This window comes from Geospiza fortis, unplaced genomic scaffold (genome assembly GCF_000277835.1).
Source record: "Geospiza fortis unplaced genomic scaffold, GeoFor_1.0 scaffold188, whole genome shotgun sequence".
Classification (NCBI taxonomy): domain Eukaryota; kingdom Metazoa; phylum Chordata; class Aves; order Passeriformes; family Thraupidae; genus Geospiza; species Geospiza fortis.
The window spans coordinates 5277405-5298894 of NW_005054337.1; the positions used below are offsets into that span (position 1 = coordinate 5277405).

Here is a 21490-nt window from a genome sequence, read left to right on the forward strand (position 1 = left end):
GAGAGCTAAAAAGAAAATGGTTTCAGTCACTCCATGCCAAGATCCCAACACTACAAATGTTTATGAACTTTGGTATTTACCTGATTTCCAAAGACAGCTTGGGAGAGCAGAGTAATTGCAAATGTTTGCAGAATGCTGTGTGACTGACACAGAGCAGTCTGTGAAAGCGGAGCTTATAGGGGCAAGAAATTTTTTAATTATTTTGAAGCTGTTGAATGAGCAAGGCTGAAGTTCCCTGTGCTGAACATGGGTGCTGTTTGCTCTGAACCATTGCTCTGAATTTGGTTCCCTGAGGAATTCAGCTTCTGCCACTTGCTTCCCCGAGGTCTCAATGACACCATGTAGAGCATCTCACTTGTATTTCATCTTCTTCCTGAGTGTAGACCCCCAAAACTCTTAAATGCTTTGCTGGTCTTACAACAGATCTTAGCAATTGTCTATTTTCCTTTTAGTCACCCTGGTATTGACCTATCTTTGGCAGCTACATGTAGATATCTCACTTGTAAGTGGTGATAACACAGATCAGAGCAGCTTTCAGATGTAATCACCCTCATAATCACCTTAATCATCTTGAGTGAAAAAAACCCCAAACCAAACTTCCAGAGTTCATCTGTCTTAAATTCTCTTAGAGTTTGCTTTAGATACCCACCAGACCTGTCACTTCTAAGGGAAAACACTTTAAACCCACTATCAAGCTGACTATCACTTCAGAACCAGCATCCCTTGGACCATAAATGGCCCAAGGCTCCAGCCAGGTCTCCCATTTCAGCACATTTGATAGATCTGCACATGCTCTGCCTTTACCAGCAGGCCCATACAGACATTCTGCCAGACACAATCATCTCTGGCTAGCCTGGCAACCTGCAAGCTCTCCCAGGCACATGGTCTGGAGGGCCTGGCTGTTACAGGAGGAGCAGCCAGCTGCAGAAATGGATAAAATTGCACCTAAAAGCAGAACACAACAAAACACCACGAGGCCGAGCCTCTGTGATCTCTCTCTTACAAGCCTGTGCCCAGATCTGTGCAGGGCTTTAAAACTCTGTTTAAATACATGGATAAATCAATTCAAGTACTCTGCCTCTCCCAAAAGTTGCAAGGGTCACAAAGTAGGAGCAAAACACACATATATAGCCCAAAAGGCTAAGGGGACTGGTTAGTTTATATTGTGATGCTTTGCTCTGTGGATTCTGATTCTTTTTTTTAAATTGATTGTTCATTTTTAATGGAGTTCTAATGAAACACCCTTAAGCTCTGCAGTGGTTTGCATCTATGGTTAGCAAGCCAAATACCAGTGTGTTTTGTTTCAGTTTCACAAGTAGCATTAGAGATAAGAGAGGGTAAGATCGTGCCCTGGTTTTACAAGGCTGTAAGAGGCACTTAGGGGCCATAGAGTCTCCTGCTTGGCTGCCTAAAGCCTCCTCTGGTCATTAAATAATGTGAAAGGCTTATAATAACAGCTGGTGACTAATCTATTCCCCTTGTACAAATGTTTTACATTTGTCACTATAACCATTGTAGAGAGACAGCTCTGCTCTCCTGAAAGCTGAATCTTTCCCAGAATTTTTTTTATTTACTTAAAACTGCACCCTTACAAGTCACCACTTGCCAAATATTATCACATCATGATGAGAGCTTATATTCTGTAGTAGGTATAATCAAAAGATTGTAGTCACAGGATCTTTATGATGCCAAGGTAAGATAAAATATTAAGCAGGAAAAAGGAGTGGGAAAAGTGTTAAAGAAACTTTTTCTTTAAACTAATTGATACCACACTTTCCAAGAGAAGTTTTCCTCAATCTGCAAATGGAAAAGAACCCCTTGCTTTTCTGCAAAGCGAAAAAAAATAAATTAAAAAACCCAGTAGAGCACTGGCAGTTGAGATGCACCACAGATGCACCACAGCTAAAGTTCTCTATTGTGCCAGTCACAACTGAGACCTGTCAGACATTGACTCTCTGCTTTCCAGACACACAGGTTCATTTTTTCCCATATTTCATGGTTTTAACAGATTGCATATGAATTGCACATGAGAATCACACACACCAAACATGCCTCTCTGCTGGTTCAGTGCCTCTTCACTCTTATTAAAGAAATAATATTGCATTCTTGGACATCACGGGATGTCTACAGGTCATCCTAGGTGAATGGCAAATTATTTCACTGAATGACTTCTCCAGTTGTGACTTACACAGTGAGGTAGAGCCTGACAGTGAGTGTGAACCTGGGCTTGACCCTGATTTCCTGGAGAAGGACCAGCAGCCTCCTTGTTCTAAAGAAATTTTAATTGTTCACCTTCCACTCCGTGTGGTCATTTATATCTTTTCTACTGGCCTACTTCCAAGTAAAGGTCCAAGTATTAACCTGGCTTCCAACACTTCAGCTGCATTTCTCAGGAATATCAGCCACACACTGTCCCAGGTATTTCAGAGCATACAGATTCCCTTTTTTCCTCAGACCCTTTGCCTTCCTGGCAGTAGTGGGGAACTTTCATATTAAAACCCTTTAAAAAGTTAAAAATTCCAAGTAACAGAGATGATGACACTTTTCTTCTATTTTTATAGGTCAGCTTAAGACCAAAGAATTTTCGGTCAAGCCCTTGTCTTGACTGAAGCCATGTCCTGTCTTTGGTAGTGTCTTTGTATATTCAGGAAAGCAGAAGAGACAAGATTGATGCCTAGATCTGCTCAAAGTATTAAAGCAAAGATTTCACCAAAATCTCATTTCTCATCAACCAAAATGTTCCTCAATTCTGTGTAAGTTGCTGCAAAATCTAGATGTTTAAAATACCCTTCTCAAACTATAAAACATTTAAATGTTTAGTTTTCAAGTTTTCAGAAGGAAATACCTGCATTTTTCATTAACAGTTTAAAACACTGATTTTTTTAATTTCAAGCTTAAAAATTAAATTGACAAAGTCAATCAAATTAACAGAAATTAAATTCAATTTCCCATTCAACCCCAGAAGGACCTGACAGCTTTTCAGTTCACACACTTGGATTTTTTTTTTGCATGCACTCGAAAGTTCCACACAAATATTTTGCAGAATGTTTTCAGAATTGCCAGAACATAAAAACAGCCATGGCTGCACAGTAAGCTCCACGACTGTGAAGGACACAGACTCACGTGGCCTCCAACAGCTGTATTCCATCTAATTCTCCTACTGCAGCTTTAGTTTCCCATTGGTTTGGCAACTCTGAAGGTCCAGAATATCTTGTGGCTAACATTAGGCACGAGAAAATAGGTAAAATTTACTCTGCCTGGAAACAGCAGTGAATTCATGGACATTTTCCATCCCCTGATGGTGTTCCAGGAATGGTGCCACTCGTGCCCACCTCCTCCTCCTACCTCTGTGTAGGACTCTGTTCCAATGGTACATTTGTGCTCTGCAAATGCATAAATGCACCACAGTGGTGCCAAGGAATAAAGCAGGACTGGCTTCAGGTGAAGGGAAGGAGAATCTTGCCAATGGAAAAGAAACCTGGGAGTGATGAGTCAACCAAATTCTCAGAAAGTGAGCCCTGGGATGGGATGGGATGGGATGGGATGGGATGGGATGGGATGGGATGGGATGGGATGGGATGGGATGGGATGCTCTGGTGACAAAAGGAGATGCGACTCACAGAAAAGTCATATGAAACAAAAATGTGTTGCCCAATGCTCCCTGCCATATCTGGGGATGGCTAAGTCCTCACAGAGGTATCACCAGGAGGAAACTCTGCTGCTGTGTGTGGCCACCTCTTCCCTGAAATCCAGACTCAGAGAATGAAAGAGGAACTAAACAAGATTCTGCAAAATTTGTGCTTTTTCATAAACCTTTCCTAATGCTGCACTCTTTGCATCAAGCTCAGCTGTGGAGGTTTCTTTTGTGACCTACACTCAATATCTATTATCATCATCAATTGGTCCCAGATCAAGAGCTGCTCTGCAATAAATCTGTGACTGTTGGAACAATGAAAGCCAAATCATGCTCTGTCCAAGAAGCTTAATATCTAAATGCAGGACAAGAGAGAGATAGAGACCAAAAAACAAGAAATAAAAGAGTTCTGAAAGAGAACAACTGTGATAAGCAGGAGTCCCAGCACATCTTGTTCCCTGGCATTGCCAGCTCCCTTTGTAGGCATCATGGCAGGAGAAAACTTTATTCTCTTGGTCCAAAAAATAACCTATATTTTGAATGTTTTGTTATAAATCTGGTTTGATCAGATATGGGATCTCTGGAATGAGAATAAACACAGGCTACCTCGCCAGACAATGCATTGGGTTATCTTTGGGCTGTTTTTCCCAAACAGTTTTATAATCTACACACACACATATTTAATTGTATGCTTTACATGAAATGCTGTGCCTTAGCCTCATAATGAAAACACATTTTCTGGATAATTGAGATATTTTAATTTAAAAAAAATATTTTATGACTTGTAGTGAACATGATCTTTTAGCAGTTTCTGTCTTGTGAGCTTACAGGCATCAGGCCTGTGCTGCACCTCCTGTGTTAGGAAGCAAAGATTTTATATGAAAATAGCTTGAATTAAGGAAGTCAGCAAAAAACCATAAATGACACCATCAAAAATTATTTCTAAGATAACCCAGCCCAAACTAAAGTTGGTGGAAATACTCCAAGTAACATCAGCAGAGGCAAGTCCTAAGTATAGCCCAGACAATTTTATAAAATAGAAGTGTTGGCATGTTGTATTTACACAGAATTTTTAAATTCTTTGAGATATTCATATGCAAGGCCCAGTGAAAGTGAAGGCTCTGTCTCTACCTGAATCACCCCTAGAACTCAATGTGACTTGCTCTGTTCCCACACACAGGAAGCACAGATAGTCCAGCCACAGAGGAAGAGGTAAATTTAATCTGTTCAGTGCCTTTCTCGTCCAAGCAAAGAGTGGAATTACAGGGGAGGAAATGAGGCAAGCCTCAGCTCAGCGTGCTGGCAAGAGCATCTCAGGCTGTGTGGGGTGGGAGACGGGAAGGCAAAAAGGCCTCCTGAGGTTAAACAGCCACCAGCAAATTACTGGCCTCCCTCAAACTGGAGGAAGCAGCAAGGAGAGGGATTTGAAGGGATACTGAAATTCCTCAAATTAGAAAAATGATGATGCAGTTTAGGTGTTACCTATTGCAAAACCTGGGCACAACCAGTGGGAACAACATACAACACTCTCAGGGACAGGGTGGGACTTCTGGGCTGTCCTGGGCAGGGCCAGGAGCTGGACATTGATGATCCTTATATGTCCGTTCCAACTCAGGGTATTTTATGATTCTATGAGTTATGATAACCTAGTGCAGAGAAATCCAAAAACATCTCAAGCTTTTTAACTTAGGTCGGCAGATAGAAACAGATCTGAGAACCTCCACCTGCCACTGCAGTGAGCAAAGGCTATTTTCAAATAGGACAGTGGTTCTCACCCACAATGGAGCCTCTAGCAGCAAAACCATTATTGGGGTTTTTAGTTTAAGTCTCTGTAATCTATAGCTAAAGACACTAAATCATTTCCCTCCATGTAGCTTGTCCAAATCAGTGAAAAAAATCACTGATGAAAAGCAGTGAATTACCATCAAATAATAAGAGTTTGGTGGCTGAAATAAGCTGCCAGTAGCATTGATGAGGCCTCAATTAGGCAGAATTTAGCTGTACCACCAGCATTGCCCAAAGCAGGATGGAAAAGGACTGTCTGACCACTGCTTCCCTGGGGACCTCCAGGGAAATGAGATGGATCTCATGAGCTTCTCAATCAGCAGAAATTGGAAGAAAAACAAATAAAACAGTTGGTGGTCTCAACTGTGTTTCTTGTGGGCAGTCACCCATGTTGCAAAAGCTTTCCTTGTGATGGGCACTAATTGCTCTCCCTTGTGAGAGATCTCAGTCAAGAAGTCAGAAGTGAAATTACAACAGAGTAAAGGTCAGGGTGACAAAAGCATTTAGGTGCTTTGCCCCAAATAAGGAGCTAATGGGAATGCTGGTCCCTGTGTAGGAAAAGCCACCTGGACTCACCTGATCTATACTTAATCCAATATAGGTAATTAATAAGTTGGTGTTTCAGAGTTTTTCTACAAAATAGGAGGAAAGGCACCTCTAAAATCAGATCAGAGCTTCTGTGGGACACACAGCTTCCCTGAAGGTGCCCATTTCAAATGTCAATAGAAAGAAAGATCAGTGCTAAAACCTCAGAAAACTGCCCAATCTGAGGTGTCCTGTGTATCTACAGCACTCTACAGACCAGCCCTGGTTTTAGGATCTCTCTCACCTTATCCTATTGCCTGAAATACAAGTGTCTAATTTAAGCTGGTCTTCCTCATGCTCCCTGTTGGAAAACACTTCTCCACTGACCCAGATGGACCTTTCACCAAAATTTGAGGCTTGGAGCATCTTCAAGCAGAGCTTCCTCTTTTCTCTGCTCTGCATGGTCTGTGAATGAACCTCGGAGCTGTTGCCAGGTTGGAGAGGAAGATCTTGAGTTTTGGATTTGAGGTCTTGATTTCTGAATCATTAGTGAGTTATCACAGTTATCAGAAGTCGCCAGGCTGAGAGAGGGACGTGCCCTCTCTGCCGTGAAATCTATGGAGAAGTGAACAAAGTGTGAAAAAGCAGTTCTGAAACTGCACATTTCCAAAGAAACCAGATGAAACAGGCAGGCAGTGATTCTCAAACACAAATGTTAGTTCTCTAATCAGAAAGCAAGTCCCTGAGTGTTTCCCATGAACAATATATTTGTGGTTATGCATTCTGTAAAGGCACAGATCCCAACACAAATACAATACTGTCATTGCTAGTAAGCTCAGTACATACATGTGGTTTTTTTCAGTTTAAAATATGTTTTTAATTGTATGTCTAATCTTATTTTCAATAACTAACATATAGGCTTGTTTATAGAATTGAGATTTCTAAAAAAAAAAATTGTAGGAAATATAATCTCTTCATGTTTATCCACATATATCTAAGAACAGATCCTGGATATTCTTCTTCCTGGATACCCTCAAACCCCTGATTTTAAGGAGTTCCCAATCACAACCTTGATCTTGAGGGATAATGGGGAGCTGTCAGAAGGTTCTCATGAAAGACACTGTGAAATGGTACATACCTGGTGGCAAGAAAGCAGTGTTTGGTGTGGTGTGGAGGCGTGGTCCTAGGTTTTATTCTTCTGTGTGTTCCTTGCAGAAATAATGTAAGAGTGGCAAATCTTCAGGCAAGAAAATTTACAGCTGGGCTGTGTCACACAGTGTCAGAGGATGCATTCTGGAGGGTACAAAGAAACAGAAAACAGAATCAAATGAAATATTAACAATCAGATTAGATGTGACAAAACTGGAAATATGGAATTTTATTGAAATCAGTTTAATATATCTAAGAATGTATCTGGTTGGTATCTGGTGGGAATGATTTTCTAATGTGATATTTCAGAGCTCAGAAATGCCAAATTTTTAAAAAGTCACCAATGGTGGTGTTTCAGTGGAAAATGTTGACATTTTTTCACTTGAACATCACTGATTCTTGGGGAATATTTTATTCTACAAAAGCTTTCCAAGACACAGCCAACTGTACATACATACTCTCAGAAGGGGAGTAGAAGGGTAAGGGGGACATTCTTAGCAGAGCAAATGGAGTTTAGGATAACAGGAGTGGGAAGGTGAGTGTGTGCAGTAACTGCTCTGATCTGAAATGTAATGTCCAACCCCATCTCCTTTTCAACTTCAGCTCAGAGCGAGTGTCAGATCCCAATGTAAACTTTCCCATCTGTGTTATTCTATTAACTGAAAGGGAAAGGGATTAGCATGTGTACTTGTCACATCTTTTGACCTGTTGCATACTGAGACCCAAGGTAATGTTCAAGCAAACAGCATTCTTCTCCCTCTGCCAGGATAAGCAGGGCACGGGGGTGGCGTTTTGGGAGAAGAAAAGAAAGCCAGACCACGTAACACAAAGTATGTACCCTGTGCAAAAATAAATCCTGGACGTTGAAGATTTCCAAAGGGTATACCTTAAACAGGGTGAGAGAGAGAGAGAGAAAACATTTGAGAGGAAAGTTCCCTTCCCTGCCAAGCAGCAGATGGAGGGCCTTCCCACGGAAATAGCTGCAGAAGACAGATCACTGACAGGAACCTCTGCCAAGAGAAGGGGGTCCCACTCACTCTGCTGGTAAAACCTCAGTGCACGAGAACACAATCCTCTGGTTTAAACTCCTTCTCCAGAGAAAGGGGGTTGGAGTGTGGCACAGAGCTCTTTAACAGTGCGGCCCACCCGAAAAAGGAGGCAGGTTTTGGAAGGATTACATAGTTTGGAGTTTCATTCCTTCTTTTCATTCAGATCCTGTTTTTGCCCTCACTGTGAGTTTATAGAGCACATGTGCACACACACAGACATGCCTAATGGCAACAATAATCTGCTTTGCTTCTCCCTTCCTCTGCCTTTTATTTCCACAAGGCTTTTGCAGTGATTGGGACAAGATGAAGTGTTGGATGCTGACACTGATAGAGAATCCATTTGGGGATAGAGGGTTTAATGAAGCTGGGCACCAAAAATCTCTTTTTCAAATGTTTCAGTTAACTTGGCACTAAATTATTCATAGAAGAAGAAATTGAGGGCTTTCTGCTCCTTCTGCTTTTTTTTCATGGGTGTTTCTGATTCCTTTGTAAAAGTCCATAGGAGTGCATGTACTTTGTGAAAGAAGAAAACAGACTCAGCATCTCCAGGACAAACCAGTCAGTTCATCAATGAGAAAAAAAGGCAATTAACTGTATTGCTATCACAGAGAGCCAAAGGAATGGGACAGGATGACCTGGCTACAGCGTGTTAGGAGAGAGGCTCTTCCAAGCAGGCCTAGCAGGTACTCCCTGATATTCCCAACATTTGAACCAGAGCCATTTTATTACTGTTATGGCCAAGGCTTGAGCATCTGATGTCAACAGAGTAGACAATTAATGCAAAAAAATTAGCCACAACTGAGGCCCAGTTCCACTTTTGGATGGTTTTCTTTGCTTACCCTGCAAGAACAACATCAACAAATTAAACTGAGTCCAGCAGTAGCCTCTCAAGATAGCAAAACACATGAGGAAAGGATGAGGGAGGTGAATTTGTTCAGCCTGAAAAATCTAAAAGTTAAAGAAGGGACTTTAACCGGTGCCTGCTACTACTGATAGATTGCTACACAGGAGATTGAGTCCGACTTTTCTCAGATACTGTGAAAGGATGAAAGGCAATGATAACAAGTTGCAAAAAGACAAATTCCTACTTCATTAAAAAAATAAATTGAAAGGAGGACAGTTAAGTTCTGGAACAGGTTGCACAAAAAGATGGTAAAACACCTAACCTTGCAGATTTTTAAAACTTGACAGAACATGGCCCTGAGAAACCTTAGCTACCTTTGAAGCTGGCCCTCTTTTAAGCAGGGGCAAGTTGATCTACAAATGCCAGTTTCAATCTGAACTAGTCCATGATTCTGAGAGTACCAATTATAATTTCTGCATTGATATAGACAATCACCTTCTGAAATCCCCAACTCTTACCTCAACCCTAATGTCCTCCCCTAAATGAAAACTTTCTCTTTCACTCCTACAAACCAGAAAAGCTTTGTTGGAAATAGAGTCTGCACCACCTGCCCTTTGTGCCTTCATGGCAGGGTTTTTAAATTCTCTGTGAGCATCATCATCCTCACTATCTATGACAAAGAGGTCTCCAGAAAAAAAGTGCAGCAATATTGGCAAAAAAATTCCCCTGAAGCACAGTGCTTTTCTTCTCACTGGCAGAGCCATACTGGCAGGAGTCTGGAGAGAAGGCCGCTAAGGGTGACACACAACTTTCCTGCAGTGACAATAAGGGATATCAAAATAAATTTATCAGGGAGAGACAAAGAGGAATATCCTGATTTTCCCTTGATCATTTTAACAGGAAATATTTCCCTGTATTTTGCCAAATATTAAGCAAAGCTGGGTTAAAGCTGTAGAGAAACTCAATGGAGATGGAGCATGGAGTGTGGGGAGCACCACTGAGCTTGTCTTGTGTTGTGGGGCACCAGATGAGACCCCAGACTCTGCTGCTGGAACTCCTCACCATGGCTCATGGTGTTCCCAGAGCAGATATCAGCCCCTTTCTGAACAGACTCCTGAACCACCGTGGAGGCAGGCTGTGATAATAATTGCAACCATTTCAGTGCTGGGATTGGAAATGTTTTCAGGGTGTAATTTTTGTCTAAAAAAAGAAGGCATTTTCTGGAGGCCAGGTGGCCTGGGTCATTGTTTTGCTGCAAGACAAAAAGAGATAAGAGCCCTCCCACTTCCCCAGAGTTAGTCTTAGCCCTCCTCATGACTGGCAGGACCCAGGCTGGCATTACAGAGCAGTGTTATCCCAAATTTCCTCATACATAACCTCCTTCTTTTCTTCTCAGTTCCTGAATCATCTTCATGGACTTGTCTCAGAGCAGTACATAAACTGCTCCTTCCTCAGGCTAAGGCTCCACAGGCTCTGCAAGCAAGGATGCAACCTTGACACCACTTCCATGGTGCCATCCTTCCAGAAGAGATGTACACAGTGGTATTTGTACAAATTTATAGCCTGATGCCTCTAAAATGACAATTTCTAAGTTCATTGTAAATGCACTGGCTGAGAGACTAATTCCAGAGTCTTGACAATATCTGTGCAGAAGTTTGTGGATTTATTCATCTCTAATACTAGATATCAAGAGGTCAAATAACCCAAAGTCAGATGTGAAGGTGCCTGGGTTCTAGGTTTGATATTCACACAAACAGACTGCTCTTTTTAATCAAGTAATTACCTTTTTTATAGCTGTATCTAATAATGTACATGTAAATATGCATGCACATAAATACAGAAACACCCACATGTTTTTCTACTGCACACTCCAGATAAAGAGGAGCAGGGGGAAGCACATCAGGGCCCTGCTTCACATCACAAATTTCCAGTCTCCTGAAACAGACAGACAATACATGTTTTCTCTAGGATTATTCAATCTGTGTACCAAGTCAGTGGCTTTAAAAAGACCCCCAAACTTTCAACTAGGACTGCTCAGCAGATTTCCACTCTAGCTCTAGTGTTCTAGATCCTAGAAAAAATGACCTGAAGAATACATTTTAAGTCTTAATTAAATTTTTCTTGGTTTTTAATTTTGTCTGAGGAGAATATTAGTTCAAGTATTTATAGGCCATTTGGTGGTGTTCTGACACCAGAATGCCAACGTTCCCACCCCAGGTGCTGAAAGGCAGAAGGATGCACACACCTGTACACACAGACAAACCCTGCCATGCTCTGGGTGCAAGAGACACCTGATGATTTGTCCTTGTTTAGTAGCAGCAAAGTAAAAGGAAGACATGGTGTGGGATGTTTTAATGCCTTAAGGATTTCTATTTACTTGTTTAAATAATGTTTCAGTTTTATAAATCAGGATTGTTCAATACTTACCTTTTCACTGTCTATTTAATTTAACCAAAAACTATGTCTTCAAATTCGCACTAACAATTCTTATCATCTGCTTTATGTCAGAGCTGGTGGGCTCTGAGGTTTGTAGAGGGTGATGACACTTCTGATAAGAATATCTTCAATTTTTTATTCTTTAGAACAGGTGAAAAAGAGGATCACCGAAGCATTTCTCAGAGTCGTTGCAAAGATAGAGAGCTTTCTTTACAGGGAGGAATCTAGACCGAGTCTCTCTCTAAAATAATAAGTGATGGTGAATGGCACTGGTCACATGGCTTAGAAAAAATAAGGTTTTTTTACCTAAACTGTGAAGGGCAGCAAACTGCAAATCATCCACTGGCTTCAGTGGAGTTGGAGTTTTACACTGAGTGCTCTGAAGAGCAAAATATATTCTCTGATTGCATAAGTGGGAGCAGTATCTGGTTTGCATTTGATGTTCGCTAATGTCACTCATTACCCCCAGCCTTTGGGTACCTCTAAACTCAGTGGTTTTACTGTTTTTACCCTGTTCTGTCACTATTCTCTCTGCAATCAGTGCTGTCCACACACTTGGTATAAATGATAAATAAAAAGCAACTGTACCAGTGAAAATAATTTCAGATTTATCTGTCTACCTTATGTGGATATGGGTGTGAATAACACAAAATAAAAGTAGAGTTCATTCAGAATCAGTTTTGAACCATGGTACATCATGGTCTAGAAGTAAATTACTATCACTTTGCTTATTCCTTGCCACTAACAAAGTCTATCTACACCAGCATGGAGTCCACAGAGAAGTCTCTAAAAGGAAAAAAAAATAAAAATCAAGCTAAATCAACTCTCAAATTCCCATGTAAACTGAGTTTAAGAGTGGAAAATTTCTTTTACCTATTCTTTGGGTGGTACAAAAATCTAAAATTCCTATAGCCCTGCTTCCCTGAGCCAAGTCAAACAAGGATATTGTCCTTTTAATGTCTTAAAGGCTCTGTTTTCTTGTAATGCCAAATGCAATATTTTTTTGAAAACACTACACCAGAAGTTTCCCAGCTGAGAAAACAGGCTGGTGAAAAATGGTTTCAGAAAATGAAATAAACCATGCAAAAGCTGTTCAGGGTGTGTGTATGAAATGAACATCTGGATTTGGCTTGTTAAACTGCCTCTTTTTTTTTACCTCTCTGCCCCCACCCTTTCTTTTTCTCACAGCTGTTCGAAAGAGTCCTAAGGGCAAAGAGACAGGTCAATGGACTGGGTTACACCTTTTTTTCTTTTCCTTTTTTTTTTTCTGAACCTCTTTGCACCTACGCAAGGAATCCAGGCCACATGTGTGTTTAATAAGTAGGCACAAACACAAGAGAGTAGGAAAAAAAAAATCTCAATTCCTGTTGGTTCTTAGGAGAGACAGTGAAGGAAAAATAAACTCCGGATTTCAAATTTTCTCTCTCAAAAAAAGAAACCTTATGGTTCCAATAAAATATTTCTTTAAAAACCCAATGGTTGTTTTGTTTATTTTTTTTTTTAATCATGATCTTTGCAGAATAGATCTTTTTCTGTCTTCCTTTGGAGAGGAATAACAATGGGTTAATCTCTTACCTGCTGCAGCAAGAAAAAATTATGAAATGCCAATGGCCTGGGTTCACTGAACTGAGTCTTCCTACAGACGAAATAGATACATACATTTATATTGAGTGGGTTCTTATTTAATTTCAGGCTGCAACTTCCCCAGTCCAGAAATGAAACAGAGAACAAAAGGAACTGAGAATTAATCTGGAGGTGAGATTTTCTGAGTAGCAGAGGACTCGCTTCCTCCTGCCAGCATGTCCCTGACACTGCTACAGCCATGGCCAGGAGCAGAGCAACTTCCAGCAGTGCCAGGGCTGGAGGAAGCTCCCTCACCTGCCTCTTTTAGCCAAGGTCTGAGAGTTCTCTTAGGTCTAGCCTTGGGTCCACTGTCTTCACCACAGATCTCAACCATGAGCCAGTGCTGCTAAGAAACCTCCAGCCCACTGACCATGGCCTGCATGTGAATACCCCATTCCTTTGAGCCTCTGGAGCCTCATGGGGACACCATGGAACGAGGCCATCCAACCTAAGCAGGCACTGACAGCAAACCCACCCTGTCATCTGCAGCTCTGTCTTCTGCCCAGCCATGAACAGTTTCTGTGCTTCCTGTGCACACAGACACACATTTCATAGAATGATGGAATAGTTGGAAGAGATCCCTCAGGACTGTTGAGCCCAACTCCTGCCTGTGGGGATACCAGTTGTTGGTTTCTCTGGGTCTGGATTGAAGGCACTTGAGACAGGAGTTAACATTTGGACTCAGGTGTTTATTATTTCTTATCAGTAAAACAGTCTCACTACTGTGAGTTGGGCAGCTTTTCATTAGAAGGCACAAAATGGCCAACAATCTCTTGTTACAAGGTCTTTTAAGACTAAACTGTCCAATTAAGAACTGACACCTGGATTATTTTCCCTTTTAACACAATAACTGATCCCAAAGAGCTGCAATGGGGACTTTCCTGCCCAATTACAAAATGCCACCCAAACCCATGAAGAAGAAGGAAGAAGCAGCATGAAGAAGAAACTCAGGACGATACCCTGTGCCCTCCATCTTGCTTCCATCCACAACACACTAAAAATCCCAAAACCTCAATTTCTCACCAAGTGATACACGTACAGTACTCTCTCTAGTCTTTTTTTTTCACACTTTTGTGGATTCCAGTCTATCTTGAAGTCTGGGAAACTTTCTCCATGAATGAGGGTCAGAGTCAGTGCTCCCCTGGGGGTCAGGGCACCCCAGAGCAGACAGAGAAATATTCCCTGTGCCCTGGGTTTGCACAGTTGGCCCTGCAAAGGACACCCCAACAATCCCTCCCTGTGCCTGAGAGTGGTGTCCAAACATTTCCAGAACTCAGACAGGCTCAGGGCTGTGACCCCTGCCCTGTGGAGCCTGTTCCAGGGCTCACCCTCTGCATGAAAACTTCTTTCCTGCTATCCCACCTAAACCTCCCCTGACTCAGCTATTCAGCTGAGACACAAGTATTGCACTTGTGGGTTGATCTATATAAATATCCACCTCCTGCTGCCCAGAGGGTTTGCACACACAGGTGGAAGAGTTTATGACCCTTGTACCAAACCTGAGCCATGAATATTTACTCCACTTCCTTTTGATGTTGCTCGTCTGAATTCTGCTTGGGGTTGGTCACAACACTGCAGTCCAGTAAGCAAAAAATAAGTCCCCAGATCCTTGAGTTTGTTTGAAGAATCTTACTTTGGATTGAAAATTGATGCTGAAAATTAAATATCTGAGCAAAAACCCTTTGCAAAACACAAGTGCTGGTGCCAGGAAAGAAGCTGTATTGCTTAATGTTAATGCTATAACTGAGAGAAGGCAGTGATATTTCCTGGAAAAGGCCTTTGCACAGTAGCCTACATGGAAAAGCCAGTGCTTGGCAATGGGGGCTGCATGTACAGAGCAGATGAAACACACAGAGACACTGCTGAGCTCTGGGAGTCCTTCCACAGAGCAGAGGGCAGTGCCTTTCACTGGTGTGATGACCCGGGATTTGAACTACATAAATACCACCAAAACAAGTGAATAACAAACAAACAGGACATAGAAAAAGGATCCCACTCCAGCCCCAGTGCTGGCTGCTTGTCAATCCTAGGTCTGCATGGAACCATGACGAGACAAATCTAAATCTGAAATAGAAACCTAACAGCGGGTCATTTTACAAGGAGGAATGGCTTCATACTGAAAGGGAATAGGTTTAGATTAGTTATAAGGAAGGAATTGCTCCCTGTGAGGGTGCTGAGGCCCTGGCACAGGGTGCCCAGAGCAGCTGTGGCTGCCCCTGGATCTCTGGAAGTGTCAAAGCCAGGTTGGACAGGGCTTGGAGCACCGTGGGACAGTGGAAGGTGTCCCTGCCATGGCAGGGGTGGAACAAGATGACTTTTAAGGTCTCTCCCACCCCAAAGCATTCTGTGATCCTATGGTGGTTCTATGATTCTTGCATTGAGCTGGTCCAATGATTGTTGTAGGCCACAATGTTTGGTCAGCAGAAAGTAATTTGCTCATATATTCCAAGTTCATATCTGCTTCAGTAGGGCTCAGAGACAGAATTACCTGAAAAATCTAGCTGAAAGTAAAGTGAATTCCCCTTCTTTTCTCTCCTACTGTATTTTTTTTTTTATTTTTATAAAAGACTGTGAGAAGAGCATGGAAGTGAATATTATTTATGGAGCACCTAATAAAAATGCTGTGGGGAAATAATTACTGGAAACATCTGACTGTGTGACTGTAAATGCCTGGGCCCCAGCACACTGATTTAATGGACCACTGCTCTACTCTGTTATGCCTTGTGCTACTGACTGCAAGCCCCCTGCCCTCCTATTAAACCCCTCACAGTGCTGGTAGATCAGGACTGGATTCTGCAAGGTTTGTGGCAATTTTCCAGAGAGGGATAATGTGAGCAGGGGTGACTCTGTGTTCACAGAGAGGCCTGGAGCCAGCCCTGGGAGAGAAAAAGTGCTTCATGAAGAAATCACAGTGAAAACCTGGAGAGTTTGTGGTTCTGGGACTGAATAATGTTTCACAATCCAGACACCAGGTGCTTTAGGTATTTCTGAAAGACACTGGTTAGATGTTAACTCTTCCCCTTTTTTTTTTTTTTTTTCAACCCATTTATCATTCACAAGCCACCAAAGATTTTAATTTTTGGCTGTTATTTTTCTTCCATATCCCTTTAGGACCTCCTGAACCCAGTGGTACAAAGCCATGCAGCCTCCCTGCACAAAGGCCACTTCTTACTTCAGAAATACTCCCATCCCCTCCACTGTTTCACAGATAGATGCAAAAATGTTAAAATTCACAAAACACCTTGTAAGTGATATGAAAACCACAAGGATTTGAAGTTCCTGCTTTCATTTGCAAAAACAGTCCTGAAGAAAGACCGGAGGGCTATCATTTAACTGCTGCTGCTGACTTGCTAAATGAAGAGGAGAAAGTAAAAGGCAGCTCACTGTCACACTGACAGCAAGAACAAAATCACATCCACTCCCTCTGAACCCAGCAGTTAGCACGTTTTTCGTGGGTTTTTTTTTTTTCCTTTCCTTTTTTTCTTTATTGATGGTTTTAATGTAATATTTAAGTTGGAGCTAAAACAGACCCATGGAACATTAAATCACTACCAAATGCAAATTTACCTATATATCTGAACTCCATTTTCTCCTACATTTACAAAGCAAAATTCTACCATTTGAACTGCAAGCTCCTATTGCATTTAATGGGAGGCAGCAAACTCCAGACATTACTTGGAATATACTATACATGCACTTATCTTGTTGTTACAGGTCTCCCTTGCAGAACTAAAAGAGAGCTTTAGTACCAGACAGTATCTCTCTGGGGTCATACCCAATGAATAGTGTTTTTTGAAAGGATTATTTCAAAGGAACTCTGAAAAAGAATCTAATGACTTGCAAGCTACAGGATTGCAGCATGGGAGGAAGTAGATAATGGAATATGACAGCAATGCATTTTTCATAAACCCAGTGATTTCTATCATAACGAGAAGCCCATCTATAATTCGGAGAACCCCCCCCCCCCCACAGAAGGAGACCCGCGCTGTTGCAGAAAGTGCACTGGAGTACGAAATGAAACAATAATGATGATGATGTTACTGATGAGTCCCACAGCTCTGTCTTCCCTTCTGTCTCGCTGAGATTCAGGCAAGAGGAGCCGTTGCAATCCCCCTCTGCCTCGGTATCACTAAGCAGGGAAGCTCAGAGCACACATCAGAGACCTCCTGATAGATGCGGAGCCCCAGAGAAGAGGCTGCTCTTTATCTGCTGAAAGTTAAGGCCTGCATCTGCTCTCAATTAGCAGGCAATTAGGGGAGTTGAAAACAAACCTGTTTACATTGGCTATGAAGTCTAAAATAATTTGTGAGATGTCAGGGCAGGATATTAAGATGTTAATGATCTTGTTTCTGTACTTTGTTGCGCGCGCTGTAGGGTCGCACCTTCCTTCCGTGGCTCCGCACACAGCACCGGGTTGGTTGGCTTCTGGGAGGGAGAGAAACCCCCAGAGGCTGCTTGGGATGGGAGGAGAAGTTCTATTTACAAATATTATGTATGGGAGAGCTGAGGACAAGGGCCTTTTTTCAACTTCTTTGAAAAAAAATTAAGGGGAGATGTTAATTTGTAACTGTGAAATAACGTCATGTCATGGATTACAGCCTTCAGAGGTTTCAACCACAATTCCCATTGTAAAGGCCCAGGCTCTAACCTCCTGTCAGTGTCAGAAATGGTGACTTAAAAAACCCAAAAAAGGCTGTTTGCAACCCTTTGCTGGGCTCTCCCCCGCCAAAAGCCCACCCAGGCAGGTGACTGTGGCACAGGGAGGTTGTTTGCCCCACTGACACATCTAAGGACAACTGAGCTTCAACCAAACATTTGAGATAGGGTCCTGCTACTTTCTGTGTCACTTCCTTACAAATATCTATTTACACCATTAACTCTTCCAGAAGAAAGTTTTCACCACTGACCTCTCATTTCAGCAGCATCACCAGGGGGAGGTTGCTTAATGTTCAGCTTCTTGGCTTCACTCGGGTCATTTCTGGGCAGCCACATGAAAAAAGGTTTGCACAAACATTTATTCTCCTTGGGCAGAAGGATGAAAAGCAGCATCAGCGTCCTTTGTTTCTGAAATCACAGAATTTGTTTCCATCAGCACAATACAATACAAGAACAGTGGAATTGATGAGGAAAGTGCAGAAACACCTGGCTGGAATGTGCATTTTGTACCTTATTTAATACAATCAGTACATTCTTACTGGCTGCCCACATTAATTCTGTCAAACTTGCAGTGGGGCTTATTGCCATATTGACCTTATATGACACAGTCATCACATCTATCTTTCAGCCACCAAAAAAAAATCTAGTAAATAATCCACTCCAAGTTGACAAAATTAAATTTTTACTGTTCCCACTAATGAACCCTGTTACTGTAATTATTTATGTCATGTAAACAGAACTCTGATCTCAACCTGCCCTCAACAATTCAAAAAGCCTGAGAACAAAAAGTGCACCACAGGTGCCACTGTGCCCTCTTGTGTTCTCCTTTGGGCCATCTCCTCTCTTGTCCTCTTGGCTTTTTTCACCATGCAATATGGATCCAGCTCTAATGAGAGCCAGGTGCTCAAGCCTCCAGGCTACAAAATAGCTTTAATTACAGTATTAATAGCATTCTGCTAAATCAGAAAAAAAATCCCAAATAGGTCAGTATTTGTGGTTATATTTTTCAATGTCCTGATGCTTGTTTCTTTCCAATTTTTTGTTTCTTACTGGCATTTATAATGCCTAAGAGACATTCCAGAGGCCAAAATAGAGGCGATCTGATCTTCACATGATATTCCTAACTTTCCACAAGAAGAAATAGCAGGAGGAGATCAGATCTACATTACACCAGCCCCAGAGGTACACCCTTGAGTCCTGACCTCCTTAGATGAAAAGCAGAAGAGCTCAGTATTATTAGTATTTATTGTTATTATCTTAATTGCTACTATTATTAAGCAGCCCATGAAATATATTAATATAAATAACACAAACACAGACATTTGAAACATGAATTCAAGCACAAAGAAAAGGCACCTCCTATTTACCAAATATTAAACTACATTTCTTTAATACTTTCCATTAACAACTCTTGCAGATGCATACGGCATGAGTCAGTCAATACTAAAGGTTAGGATGAATGTGGACAGTATGGGAATGCCAGCTGAGCTCTTTGGTGGATACTTATTGAAAAGATTAAAAAAAGGAGGGCTTTGGTAAAAGAAAAAAATATTATATTAATGTAGATTCTGTCCTTAACATTCAGATGAAGCCAGTTCAAAAGCTGAGAAAATCAAACTGTTGCTGGTTCATTTGCTGGTGTAGGGAGCCTCTCCTGCAGCAGGGGGAGAGGGAGCCATAAGCTGACAATTCTGTTCCATGAAGCTTGGAAAGACTCTTCTGTTCTTCAGGGTGCTGGAAAGAAAACTTTTCCAGAACTTTCCCATCAGGAGAATCATGGCCATGGGCATCACAGCTCTCCTGACTGTGCTCCCCTCAGGCAGCCCCTCCATGGGGTGCCAGGCAGTGATCCCTCCTCCACAGCTTCTTCATCCCAGACAAGCAAACCCACACCTCAACATCCACTGGCCAAATCATGTCCCTTCTGCTGCTTCCACCCCTCTCACCACCAGCAAAACCTGAGCAGGCACCAAACCCATTGTAAGGAACCTGGGCTCATGGTGTCAAGAGAGGATGTCATGGACATATTTTATGAAAAATCTTTTTGCTGAGATCTTTTCTCCTGAGAAGCTGAGAGGCCTCAGAAATGAAATGTAAACAATAATTATCTGCTGCTGTGGAATGCAACAAGTACAGCTTTGATTGGTCTCATGTGGTTGTTTTTAATTAATGGCCAATCACAGCCCAGCTGTCTCAGACTCTCTGGTCAGTCACAAGATTTTATTATCATTCCATTCTATTCCTTGCTAGCCTTCTGATGAAATCCTTTCTTCTATTCTTCAGTATAGTTTTAATATATCATTTTCTTTTAATATAATATCTATAATAAAATAATAAATCAGCCTTCTGAAACATGGAGTCAAGATTCTTATCTCTTCCCATGTCAGAGTTGCCTGCAAATTCAACAAGAGGGTGGCAAGAGATGGTCTTTGAGATCCCTTCCAGCCCAAAGCTTTCCATGATTCTGTGATTCAGCTGGTGACCATGCAACGAGCTCAACACTTTTACTCCCAGCTCTATTGACTCCTCAGTACCCAGAGTAGTAAAACATGTTTTTGTCAGTAAACTACAGTGCTGTGACTCAGCCCCTGACACACAGGGTGCAGTCACCGTGTGTACAGTAACACGGTGCCATATTTAGAGTTTCTGACCATAACCACACTTGCAAAAAACTGCATTAGATCAGCAGCCAGTTTCCCGGACTCCCACTCCTTGTTTCTGACTTCAGGAATTCAGATTATTTGTCTTGTACCAAATAAAGTTGCTTAGGAGATAAAACAGTAAGAAGGAAAAACAGAGGGGCCTAACAATTAGCTTTAATCTGTTCTGTCTTGAATAGATAATGCTTATAGAGGAAAACAGCAGATAGTAAAGACACAAAAAATGTAGCAAATTGAAACCTAACATGAAAATAAACTTTTCCCCTTGATTTTTATTTTTAAACTTTGAGCGTTATCCTTTGCAGCACATAGGTAATTTGCAGAAATAGTGTCCAATCCTCATTAACTATATTTGTCCTCTTTAAGGCTGCCTGTAAATAGAGCAGAAGACCCACAGAGGAAGGTGTCTGAGTTTGCACTATGGCTACTGCTGCTTTCTGCACTCAGCTCTCAGGAGGGAATGCTGCAGCTGGCTGAGTTCAAGAATTTTTTCCCATTAAGAGCAGGTTTGCTGCAGTGTAAAGACTCTCTTACTTAGTTTTCATTTTGTTGGCTTTTTCCTTTACTTTGTTTTGTTTTGAGTTGCTTTTTTTCTTTGTTTCTGTTTGTTGTTTTTTTTTTAATAACTTCAGGTATTGCTCATAGGATGAAGAAAGTCGAGAGACTCAGTCGCACAGGATGTTTTGGGATTAGAGAGGATCAGAAGCTCATGCTTTCATTGCAAGAGAGAGTGTTTAACAGTGAGACCAGATGAGATCAAAGATACCTGTCCTGGGAAAAGAAAGGCAGATAAACATTGTCACTTAGAGAAGGTGATGAGTGCAGGGAGAGGGGATCCGGGACATATCAGATAACTCTGACCTGGGTCCCAAAACATCCCCTGTCTGCAAGGAAAGGGAGGCCTATACAGGTGTATTTATTATTTTGTCTACACTTGCTTCTTTCCCATGCTATTTCAGAGAGAATCACCTGCACACAGCAGCTCCCAGGGAATTGCAGGGATAACACCTGCGGGCTTGGGAGTCTAAGAAAAAATCATGGACTTCAAGTGCAAAAGGTCACGGCCGGTGCTGTGGTTTCAGGGCAGCTGCACCACAGAGCTTCACTGCCTCCAGTACACTGCCAGGCA

General features: G+C 41.8%; 1 long non-coding RNA gene across 1 annotated transcript; it reads right to left on the reverse strand.

Annotated features, from left to right (window-relative positions):
* Positions 1 to 6423: 6423 nt before the first annotated feature.
* On the reverse strand, positions 6424 to 17980 carry LOC115947990. Its single transcript, XR_004081844.1, has 3 exons — positions 17953 to 17980; positions 7083 to 7237; positions 6424 to 6559 (listed from the first exon to the last, which is right to left on the reverse strand). It is a non-coding gene; the product is annotated as an uncharacterized LOC115947990 (long non-coding RNA).
* Between the last annotated feature and the right edge of the window lie 3510 nt (positions 17981 to 21490).